General features: G+C 32.9%; 1 pseudogene; it reads left to right on the top strand.

Annotated features, from left to right (window-relative positions):
• The first annotated feature begins 6,376 nt into the window (after positions 1–6,376).
• Positions 6,377–7,850, top strand: LOC126966983 (uncharacterized; annotated as a pseudogene).
• The last annotated feature ends 5,301 nt before the right edge of the window (positions 7,851–13,151 follow it).

Genomic DNA, 13,151 nt, shown 5'->3' with positions numbered 1-13,151 from the left:
TTGTGTTCGTGTTTGTAATAAGTTACCGAGTAGCATTAAAAATTAAAATTCTAGATTATTTAAGAATAAGTTAAATAATCGGCTAATTGCTTATAATTTTTATAGTGTTAAGGAATTCTAGGATAAGAAATTCTGATATTAATAATTGTTTTAAGTTAAATATTTGCATGCTAGGAATTGTGGTAGCAAAACATATATATTATAATATTTTACAATATTGTATACTATGTTCTATACAAATAAATATGTTATTATTATCTATATATATATATATATATATATATAGATAATAATAACATATTCAATCATATATATACATATTTATATATATATATATATATACATATATATATATATATATATGTATATATATATATAAATTAATTGCTGTTCGTTAGTCTCGCTAAAAGTCGAGGACGGCTGGTATATCTCCAATACGAGTATATAAAATTCTCGTGTCATGGTGTTAAACACTGTACTCCTCCAAACGGCTTGACGAAATTCTCATGAAATTTTGAGTGCGTATTGGGTCGGTCTGAGAATCGGACAACATCTATTTTTCATCCCCCTAAATGTTAAGGGTGGTCCAGTCGAATTTTTATTTTTTTATTTTTTTTGACAATTTTTTTTAAATTTGTTTGATTATGAGTCAGCAAAAAATACATACTTCAAATTTTCACACACCTACGATCAACAGTTACTTTTGTATCGCGATTTTAATATCGGGAGTACAACGTTTGCTGGGTCAGCTAGTTTATACTATAAAAACTACAATTTAGTTTTTCCTTTGATGTGTCCCCCGTCGTTCAGAAATAAAATTGAAAGAATAGATTCAAATGAATAACTAATTTGAATTTTTATATCTTTCTAAGTTTCTCAGCAGGTAAAAAATAAACTTAAACTTAATGTTAGCTAACTACAGTTGTTAACTATCTATCAGATTATTTTTATGTCGATTGACAAATCTTAAGTTTTTCACATATTAAATTTCCCAAACATAATATTTGACATTTGCCAACCATATGTACATTGATAAATCTTAAGTTATTAAATTCATAAAAAACAGTATTTTATTAATTATGTACAGAACAACGTCTGTCGGGTCAGCTATCTTAATATATATAAATCTCGTGTCACAATGTTTGTCCTCAATGGACTCCTAAACTAATGAACGGATTTTAATGGTGATTACTTCATGGAGTGCAGTTTGGTCCAACTTGAGAGATAGGGTAGTTTTTATTTCGATTTGGGACCCATAAATATTTTTATTTTCAATATTTGTTTTGTATGGACATATTTTCTATGAGAGAATTTAGTGACGCACGGTTTGACAGTTCCGCTGTGAAAACATTTCATTCTAACAACAGAGAGCATATTTACGAAATAATTTTTGATGTTTTGAAATATAAAACAGTTGTTTTTTTACTATCTATAGAACAACGTCTGTCGGGTCAGCTAGTTATTAATAAATTTATGTAAGTTTTGAAATAACACGATGTTCTGGGTTAATTTTTCCTCTTACTAACCTTATAAACCATAATAATTTTTTAAAGAGAGGTCGCGGAATAAATTTATAGTTATTCTTTGAAGGACATACGGTCAAGCGGCTTTGCGTCATATTTTGTACATATCTTAGATAATTTGTCCGTCTATATAGAGCCTCTTGCTTTTAGGCAACGCATGACAATAGGCCAAGCTTATTACTTAAGCGCGCGTGACAAGCTACTTCTTACACTCGCGATACGTCAGTGACTTTGTCCTAGAGTGCGTGCGTTGCTAAAAATAGAGGCTAACAGTTCACCACTATTTTTTTCAACATGTTCACAGCTGTCACAGTTTATCTAGACGTATAAATTATCCACGATAATATATAATATATATACTCTTTGTTTTATCTTCTAGTTACCAAGTTTCCCGGACTTTGGCATAGATTGTGTTTTTACCAGGACGACAAATATTTTCTAACACTGTACAATAACCAGACATAAAGAAACAGTTTATTTTTAAGCCTAACTTTTGTATACAAAGTATGAATTTTGGCAACGTAGTGTCCTTACGGAACACCCTGTATATACAAAATTTTATGTTCAACGAGAAATGGGGCCCCTATATTGAAGGATTGGCGAACAGACTTAGTTCTGCAGCATTTCAAATTCAAATTTTTATTCTAAATAGGATGTGACATTACTTATTGAAAGTCAAAAAAACTACCACCCATTCCAAAATGAATGCCTCAGACCTGAGAAGAATGGGCGCAACGAACTCAGCGGCCTTTTTTTTTCGTCGAAAATATGTTTACAAAGTAATATTGTACAATTAAACTTATTACTTAATAGCCTGAGTGCGGTCGTTCCATTCTCAATCTGTGGTATCATTAAGAAAGCCATTTACCTCGACCACACAAACGTTTTTTAACAATTCTTTTGAATATCGTAATGCTTTTGTTTTGAACATTTTCTGGGATCTTTTTGTAAAAGCATAATAAAATATATTATTATAGCACATAAATTTGTAAAATACATCGCCCCACAAAAGACTTGCTAACTCGACTTAGCCAAGTAGTAGGCATTATAAGTTTATGTCTGTTCATGGTGTTAACATTATGGTTATGACAGTTTCTAGCAAAGTCACTTATGTGCCTATGAACAAACATTAAATTATGAAGTTTATATTGAGAAGCAACGGTTAAGATGTTAATTTCTTTGAATTTTGCTCTCAAATATTCTTTAACCTACCTAGGTTATAAAATGAGATATTATGAGAATAAATCTGGAAAGATTACTAAAACACTTAACCAAGTAGGTACTATTACAAACACAACTATAACAAACAAGTGGTAAAAGAAATAATTATTTAATGATATAAAAAGTTAGCAGGTGAAACCAAAATGAACCACAAACTCTATTCGTCGATTAGTTTTATAAATAAAATACGCGGAAGTTCTTACAAGAGCTAACTTTCAAATTAAACGTTTATTAACTTGATATATAGTAAAAAAAACAGTTAATCATATATGTTGTACTTGTGTACATATTAATCTATTGTTTATTAATTGGAGTTATACAAGCTTAAGCGTAAAGTGAATTAGTTTTTTTTTAAAACACACATTGGATCCCTTAGTTTCACTAAATTTCAAGAAATTCTCATATCACAAACACATACACTTTCTGAACGTCAATATTTATCACCTATTTTAGTTATTTAACTTATAATATCACACTGATCGCTAAATCTTTACAGAGTCTTAAAATAAAAACCCGGCTGTATAACCCCTTACACTTGACCACTTCCAAATACAAACTAACAATATACAATGGCCGGACGCAAAACAACAAAAAAAGAATCACTTACTTTACGCGATACTTATTCTATGGCAATAAATTTTATGCGAAATGCGTGACGTGTTAAATTAGTTGAATAGTTTGAAAGATAATAAATAATAATAGGTTCCTTGTGCCGGATGCAATATGATCGAATATTTTAACTACTGAAGCACGACAAATACTACTTCAAGTTCTTGTAGATATATACAGATAGTCGTAATCACGGACTAGTAAAAAAAGAAGGACTTCGTGCCGTGATATTAGCAAGTGAAGCACCTTTATTCTAGTGTGTGTGCGGTTACGGGGTATAGATACACAATTTTTTCTCCCTTAAATAATCATATATCCACAAATACTTTTATAGTATTGTTTTTACACTTTTTCAAAACGCACGAAGGCATTTTTTATTTAATTTTATTGCGACGCAAACTGATCTGTCACAGACGATGGCAGATCTCATAACGGCGGCCAATTAGTGTAAGTGTATGCGTGGGGCTATGTATTTACACGGAGTCCTTCTTATTTTACTCGTCCGTGAGTCGTAATATGAGTTTTTTTTATAGCTGCCAGCGCTTGGGTTTATAGTAATTGAGGCACGAATTAACTTAGTACATTCCCCGTGCCTCTGGGCCCACCGGCCCAAGTGTCTCGACACCAAACGGCAGAAAGATGTAAGACTCACTGAGATCGTCTTCATTGCGACGTTTGCTGTCTTCGGCAGTCCAAGCTGTAGCCCTACCAATATTTTTTCGTTATTTTAATTTCACCTTAGCACTTCAGTTTTATTCGTAAGAAAATTTTCTCTACAACATTATGAAATTGGTGCCGAATTGAACATAACAATTCAATATTTATATTAGTACCGTAAAATGACATGTTATGGAAAAAAGTTATTTTTTTCTTTTAATTTACCTATAATTATACATTTACTAAATAAAAACATTAAAAATAAACCAGACCAATAGAACTTCACTACCAAAAACATCGATATATAATCAAAAAATGTTATTTTTTTTAAATCTTTAAAGTTCAATATCTTTATAACAGTTACGTTTCGCACACCATATTACAGAATCAAATTCATCAGAAATGACCTAAAGAATAAAGTCCTTTAATATATTGCACTTTCCCTTTATCCCTGTATAGTTAGTTCTATTAAGGAGTTCCGATGCGTATCTTTCTGCTTAATCACCAGACCTGTTCGAAATTTTCATTCCCTTTAAATTTAGTTGGTTATAGTCAGTTAACTATCTTGTCATATTATGCGAAATACCTTTAAAGAGATCCAATGGTCATTCGTAATCTTCTAATGTGAATGAAGCTTGAAAGCGGTTTTGATGAAATTTATTACAGAGATAGACAAGAGCTTCGGAATGGACATAGGCTATTATTGCGTATAAGGCGTTGCGGGGTTGAAATAGGAAAAATTGTGGAAATTTGTATGAAAGTTCGTCAGTATCGAAGATAACACTACGAAAATATGTATTTAGGCACTTGATAAGAAATAAATATGTATTTGTTGTAGCGTTTTTAAAATTTAGATCTGTGTGGGGATGAAATAGGGGATGAAAGTTATATAGTTGGTAGCTTTCAAAAATATATTAACCATAGCAGTTTGTTGTGTATTATTTGCAAAGTGAGTACATCTAATATATAAAATTCTCATGTCGCGGTGTTTGTAGTTAAACTCCTTCGAAACGGCTTGGCCGATTCTCATGAAATTTTGAGTGCATATTGTAGGTCTGAGAATCGGACAACATCTATTTTTCATTCCCCTAAATGTTAAGGGTGGTTCACGCCATTTTTTTTTTAATTTTATTGACATTTTTTTTTAAATTTGTTTGATTATGATTCAGCATTAAAAAATACATACAACTTCAAATTTTCACCCATCTTCGATCAACAGTTACTTTTGTATCGCGATATTAATATCGGCAATACAACGTTTACTGGGTCAGCTAGTTAAACAATAAAAATTGCTGCCCAAAGTAACTATTGCACACGCACGAAGTCGCGGGAAAGAGCTAGTATTCACGCAAGAAGGGTTACTTTTACCCGCGGGTAAAAGCCAGTATTCTTATAAACAAACCAGGAACAAATCTTTTTGTTATGTTACTACTCAGTTATGTCGAGTTAGAGTAAGTTGTTCGGTGATATGTAATAGCATATTACAACATAATTCCAAAAAATATAAATAATATTTTTACTAAATTTAATTTTTCCTTAGGAGAGTAATACATTTTACTGTTAATAAGATATGTAATTATATTTAAATAAAAGTTTTAATGTACCTATATTTTCGAATGGGTAGTTGATTTTGACGTTCGATAAATATTCGGATTTGCATTTAAGATGATAAAATACACATAGAATAGAATAGAAATATATAGCATTTATTTACCATATAGTTACGGTTTGTAAAGTGGCTTTGGTAAAGTTCAGTGCAGCACTGTTGCACTGTGACCAATGTAATCTATTGTGATAGCTACTATTAACTACAGCTCACTGCTAAGATTGATTCTTTTCATGAATCTTATTAAATCTTTTGCAGTGAGCTGACAAATCTCAAGTGGTTGAAGAAATGAACTTCCAAAAGAAATGCTACGTTTACACATTAAAGGACCACATTCAGAGAGAATGCGTAACGGAGTAATCTGCACTCTTACAGAATCTACACTCTCTGCAATAACTCATTTTTTATTTACTATAGGTACTTACAATAACATAAAGTATTGCAACAACACTTGGTAATCGTCAGGAAGAATACATACATTAACTTACACTGAAAAAATCTACACAGAATCATACAACAAATCAACATTCGCAAAAAAACGTAAACAGTGCAAACGTGCTCTTAACATTTTGAATTATTTAATTTAGTTATAGTTCGATATTTTACTTAAATCTTGTTTAACTTAATTACTTGCATATAAATTAATACTTTGTGATAATCAGCGCTTGGATACTTGGATAATATTGAAAATTTATATAAAATATTTTCAAGTGAATATTAATAACGACGGTGATTCAAAATTATTTTGTTGCGACACACAATGAGTTCGTGCTTTGGTTGTCAACATCTCATCAGTGCTACGGATAAAATCTGTTGTTTGGATTGTAAAAATAACTTCCACTACCGCTGTGTTGGATACACAAACCTCTTACGGTAAACTTACAGCTAAAGCTAAGACAAACTGGAAGTATCCAGCCTGTAAGTTACCTCGAAAAAATGACGACGTCAATACTCCTGTGAAGTCAATGTTCGACAGTCCTCCGCCCCCCGCAACCTTACCGTCTGCGGCGGGTAACTTAGATGAATATTTTAGAAACATGAAATTATCGCTTTTATCGAAACTAAAGACTGAGTTGGTCTCTTTAATTGAAGAAAAAATACTTAAGGACATCCAGAAAAAAGTAAAAACATACCTTGATGAAATAACGCAAAATCTGAGCTTGTTATCAGATAAGTACGATACAATAATAGCAGAAAACCAGCAATCACGGGAAAAGATCAGTAAATTGGAGAAGACAGTTGTAAATATAAACAATAAGTGTGTGTATTTAGAGAAGTGCAACGTTGCGCTTGAACAGAAGATCCATGAATTCGAGCAGGCTTCTCTAAATGATCGCATAGAAATAATGGGCATCGAAAAATTACCAGGTGAAAATCTCAAGGAGCTTATTTCTAAGGTTGGGGACACAATCAATGTAAATACTTCAGAAATCGAGTGGGCCAGGCGAGTCACTACCACCCGCCCTCTGAAAACAAGCGCAAAACCGGCACCTATAGTGGTGAAATTCGAGGCCTCAAGAGCTAACTCCCGTGAAACCTGGTTGGCGCAGCGCCGTAAAATGATGGAGGTGACGAGTGACAAACTAACAGGTGGATCCGCCACCAACAAAATATACATCAACGAAGCACATACTAAGGTAACTAGAACCCTGTTGTGGAACACGAAGAAGCAGCTACATGGCGTATACAAGTACATATGGGTATCTAGTGGTAAAATTCTAGTAAAAAAAAGTGAAGGTGAAAAGTCAATATGCATTCGTAATGAAAGTGAAATCGTGGCCTTACTTAACAAAAACTGAAGTTTTTACTTTTATTTTTATTAATTACCTAATAACTAGTATGTTTGTGTTTAACTATTCTTATAAAATTCAACGATTCATTTCCATTAGACTTAATAATTGATGATGAATCTATTAATTATGTATGTACTGATAGCATAGATAATTGGATAAGTCAAAGTATCTACAAAAAAGAACTCTGTATTATTCACGTAAATATTCGTTCAATAAAAAAGTATTTTTCAGAACTTTTAGGAGTTCTTAACGACCGTCTAAATTATAGAGATGTATTAGTAATAACCGAACCTAACATCAATTATTCTTTGTTAACATTTTATAGCATTCCTGGATTCGATGTTAATGTACATACTCGTTGTGGGCGAAGAGGTGGAGGAGTGTTGGTTTACTCTCGCGCGGGGTTGTGCGCGCGGCTTAATCAGAAACCTCTCCTTGTGAGCGGCGAGTGCGCAGCCGAGTTTATTTCCATTGTTTGAGACTGGCAAGGTGAGCAATTACACGTCATTTCAATATATCGTCCACCAAGATACAATAATAAGAATAAAATCCAAGAATTTTTAACCTACTTTGAAAAACTTTTACAGTCATTATCTACTAGTAACAAAGTAATTATATGCGGGGATATAAATATAAATTTACTAAGAAATACAGAAAAATATGTAAAATATTATGAAGATTTATTAGCCGAACATGGTTTTACAAAATGTATTAAAGACGTGACGAGAAGGGAAATTTTAATGGGTAATGTAGTCGAATCATGTTTAGATCATATATTTATTAAATCATCCTCGGCATTTATCGATTCTGCAGTAATAAAACATAAAATATCTGATCATTATTTGGTCGCGGCATCTATACAATGGAAACAGACGCCGAAAGTAACTCACTCGGGCGAGATGTGTGAATCACGCGTTGCGCCCGCCATTACCGCGGCCCAGCGCCGCCGCCGTGTGCTTGATAATAGATTAGTCAGAGAAAAATTATTAGAATCTAACTTCGATTATCTCTTAAATATTGATCCCAGCCCAGCCCATCTAAATTATACAATGAGCTATCTACTTTATTAAGTGATATATACAACCAATGTTATACAGTGAAAAATATGACTGGAAAGAGGGACTTTAGAAATGAAAATTATTGCTTAAACAACAGCTTAAAAAGTATGGTTATTGAAAAAGATAGATTATTCAAAATATGGTGCAGCGATCCAAAGAATATGGTAAAAAGACTAACTTATACTAGGTACAGAAACAAATGCCAAAAGGCAATTTTTAAATGTAACGTAGACCATGACAAAAAAACAATTTTAGATTGTAATAATAATATTGAAAAAATTTGGGATAAAATTAATGAGTTATTGGTTAAAAATAAGCAGTCTTTGGATAATCTAATCATAAGTAACATTACTAAACAAGGCGGCACGCAGGCTGTCTGTAATGAATTTGCTGATACATTCTTAAAGGAAATTGATCAAATAAAGCACTCCTGTAATGAAAAATGGCAGGAAAGGAAGACTTATGTTAAATTATCTAATGAGTATGAGATGCCAACCGGTTGATGACAAGGACATAAAACTAATAATTCATAAAATTAATAAAAATAAAACACCAGGCAGTGATCTTATACGCATGTCTGATTTAAAAATAATTTTTGATAAAATTAGCCCTGTTTTAGCTAAGCTGATAAATCTATCTGTAAAATATCACAAATTTCCACAAAAATAAAAGGAAGCAATCATTCGTCCAGTCTTTAAGAGAGGTGATCGTAAAGTATTTTCAAATTATAGACCGATAGCTATACTATCAAGTATTGATAAAATTATGGAAAAATGTGTTGTCAATCAAATAGGAAACTTTTTTAACAAAAAAATAATATCTTAACGGAATGCCAACATGGCTTCCAGAAAAATAAAAGCACTAACACATTATTATCAAATTTTACAGACGAAATTAATACACATTTGGAAATTAAAAAAAAAAATTGTAGCTTTTTTTTTTGATTTTAGAAAGGCTTTTGATACCCTACAGACTGAAACCCTGTTAAATGGAATGGAGGAGTGCGGCATGGGGCAGCCGCTGAACCCTTGGTTCAGCGACTATCTCAGGGCGCGCTTACCGTGTTAAAGTCGGCGACACGTTTAGCGAGGAGAAACAAGTAAACTGCGGCGTCCCCCAGGGTTCCGTGTGTGGGCCCGTGTGCTACCTGATGCACGTAAATAGCCTCTGTGGAGCATTACGTCACTGCTCCGCCCACATGTGTCGCCGGGTTCAAGAGAATGTGGATGCGGTAGTTGAATGGTCACATGATAACGGCATCATAATTAACGCTGACAAAACAAAGATGATAATTATTCACTCCCCGTATTTACGATCTATTAATAATCCACCTCCTCTGATTGCACACGGCTTTGATTGCTTCCATAATAAAAAAATTAACTGCACATGTAATCCTATCGAAAAAGTTAATTGTGTAAATTACCTAGGAGTAAAAATAGATACCTCTTTTTCCTGGGATTCCCACATAGAATACGTATGTAAAAAATTAAGAATATTACTAGAAAAGTTTTATCATTTCAGTATTAAAGTCCCCTTACCAATAATAAAATGTTTATATTTTGCACTAGTGGATTCCATAATAAGTTACGCTCTTGATTGTTATGGATTAACATTTAAAACATATATAGATAAAATAGAATCATTGCAAACAAGATTTTTAAAACTACTCGTAAATAAAAAACAAAGAATCAATGTAAAGGAGATTACTCTAAACTATATTTAATATATATAATATAATAGTAAACAGGATCGTTTCACTAATTTGGTGCAACATAAGACTGGCACAAGGTCATTGTCCAAAGGTAAATTTAAAATACCCATGGTACAAAATTACTATAGAGATAGAACAATAAAAAAACGAGTTCCATACTTACTCAACAGTTTACCCGAGGACAAAAGACGTCAGCCTACACTTGTTAAATTTAAAAGTTTACTAAAAAAATACTTGTTAAATAAGTTATAACCAAATGGTTATAACTTATTTAACAAGTATTATGTATATATATATACAATTAAATATGTAAATTAATTGTATCAATAACTTACTTAATAATTTATAAGCTATGTTTATGTAAACCGAATTACCTGCAGTCAAACTGCGTAAGCAGTTTTGCGGGACATGGTAAAAAATAAATTGTAACTTTCATGAATAAATATATTACATACATACATACATACATGGTTACTCATTTACAAGGTTTTAAGTAAAAAAATTCACACTAACAGTTTCTTTAAAAAAAGGATTAAACCAGAATTGTTACACGAAGAGTTAGTCATATTGAGCTGCCAATGGTAAGAAGTAATTATGGAAAACAGGCAATAACCTTTGAGGGAGCTCAGATATATAACAACCTGCCCTCAGAAATAAGAAATGTCAAAACATTAACTTCTTTTAAGGCGAGTGTTCAAAGGCATACCTTTACATACATCTATTATTTATGTTTGTAATAAGAAAACATGACTTACATGTTCTTTAAGAATTAAAAATTGTAATTGTAAATCTATGTCGCTGTAATTGTTAAGATGTTCAAAAATAACTTTCCAAATATTTAAATTGTAAATTCATATTCATTTCAAAACCTTATTATATTCATTTCATAACTTTATTATTATTTCACCACCATGTCAATAAAACTTTTGTTAAAAATAACACATTGCTGAAATGGAAGAGCGGAGACACCTGGTACAGGCATTATTTGCCTAAAAGGTGACTCCGGCCACTAGCTGCTGTAAACTATGTTTTTAAGATAAATAAATTATTATTATTATTGTTATACCTACTCCATCATTATGAAACGTTTCAATAACATAAGTGGGTTGTTGTTTATTTTATCTATTTCCCTAAAATTGTATTGCATTGTACACATTCCAAAATCATTGTTTGTAAGTTTTCCTATCTTAATTGTTAAAATATTAATTTCTCATGTAAGTGACAATAGGTCTTTAACAGAGTTCGTAAAGGGGCTTTGACATGGGGAGAAAAACTGAAAAGAACCTCCCAGCCCATCTTTTAAATCATTGCTTAGCCAACTTAATATAATACTACAGAATTTTAGATAGCTTGCGCAAAACCAGTTGAGAAACATGCATTATTATCTGCTATTATATTAATCTTCTATATAATCTGCTGTACTATTTATTGCACTGACCTCTACTATATACCACTGGAGTGGCGGCTGTCAAAGTGCTTTTGTGTCTGTTTGATATTCGCCATTTTGGCGCTGTTGGCCATATAGCGAGAGTCTGCGGTACTAAAACTAGTGATGACAACCTAATGGACAACATAAATGGTGGGAAACTATTTACAAAAAACAATTGTGTACTTTATAACGTTGATTCATGAAGTACAAATAACACGGAAAACGAACGAAATTAATTCAAAATGTAACATTACTTGACCAGAGTATTGTACGTTTCATCGCAGCCATTTGTATTATACGTCAAAAATAGTTCTCTGGACGCTTGCGATTGGCGCTTCAAATAGGCACATAAATTTGCTGTCAAAAATATGGAACAGCCTTTCCCGTGTTATTTATACAGGTCAGTGGTGGTAAATTTTAATTAATATTGGAACAACACTAATTAGTAAACGTCAGGACGCTAAATCAGTTCGTAAAGGGTCTTTGACATGTGAGGAACACCAGCTTTTAAGTCATGAAATAAAATTGCTTACCCTACTTAAGTGGGTGCGCACAACCAGTCAAGAACCATGCCTTTTAATCTTCTATATAATCTGATATACTATTATAAGCCTTCTTGTCAAAGTTGCTTAAAAAAATATCTCAAATATGTGTTCAGGGATTGATAGTGAGTGGTATTTTATTGTGAAATTCAATACCCAAACCTTATATCATTTATACGTCTAGATAGACTATGACAGCTGTGAAAACGTCGAAAAAATAGACTTATGAACTAACCTTCCTGGCCTGGCCATTCCTTGCCTGTTTTTATCGGTTGTCAAACAGCAAGAGACTATCTAGACGAATAAATTATCTAAGACCAAGTCCTATGAAAGAGCCTTTTACTCTAGCTAACCTATTATTAAGGTGTGATTTTACTTATGTCGCGGCAGCTTCTACTAATATTTATTTATTTATTTATTGGCAAACAAACTGCTTAAGTTATATACACATTGTAACACATAATTTATATTACACAAGCCAATAAAGTTTCCACTTAAATATAAACTATATGTATCTGCTCGATCCATTTGACCGCGTGCAACGTAGAGCAGCTCGAATTGTCGGGGACTCAGTGCTCTGTGAACGGCTGGATCTCTTGGCGTTGCGTAGAGACGTCGCTTCATTGTGTGTCTTCTACCGCATCTATCACGGGGAGTGTTCCGAAGAGCTGTTTAACCTGATTCCTGCCGCCGAATTCCACCTTCGCACGACACGCCACAAGTTAGGATTTCATCCCCACCATCTGGATGTGTGGCGGTCCTCTACAGTGCGGTTTTCAAGGAGCTTTCTCCTTCGTACTACAAAGCTATGGAATGAGCTTCCTTGTGCGGTGTTTCCGGGACAATACGACATGGTACCTTCAAAAAAAGCGCGTACACCTTCCTTAAAGGCTGGCAGCGCTCTTGTGATTCCTCTGGTGTTCCAAGAGAATGTGGGCGGTGGTGATCACTTTACACCAGGTGACCCGTACGCTCGTCCTCCTATTCCATAAAAAAAAAAAA

The sequence above is a fragment of the Leptidea sinapis genome, chromosome 11 (genome assembly GCF_905404315.1).
Source record: "Leptidea sinapis chromosome 11, ilLepSina1.1, whole genome shotgun sequence".
In the NCBI taxonomy this organism is placed as follows: Eukaryota; Metazoa; Arthropoda; class Insecta; order Lepidoptera; family Pieridae; genus Leptidea; species Leptidea sinapis.
Note: the sequence above shows the minus strand (reverse complement) of the source record. Positions and strands in the feature narration are given on the sequence as shown.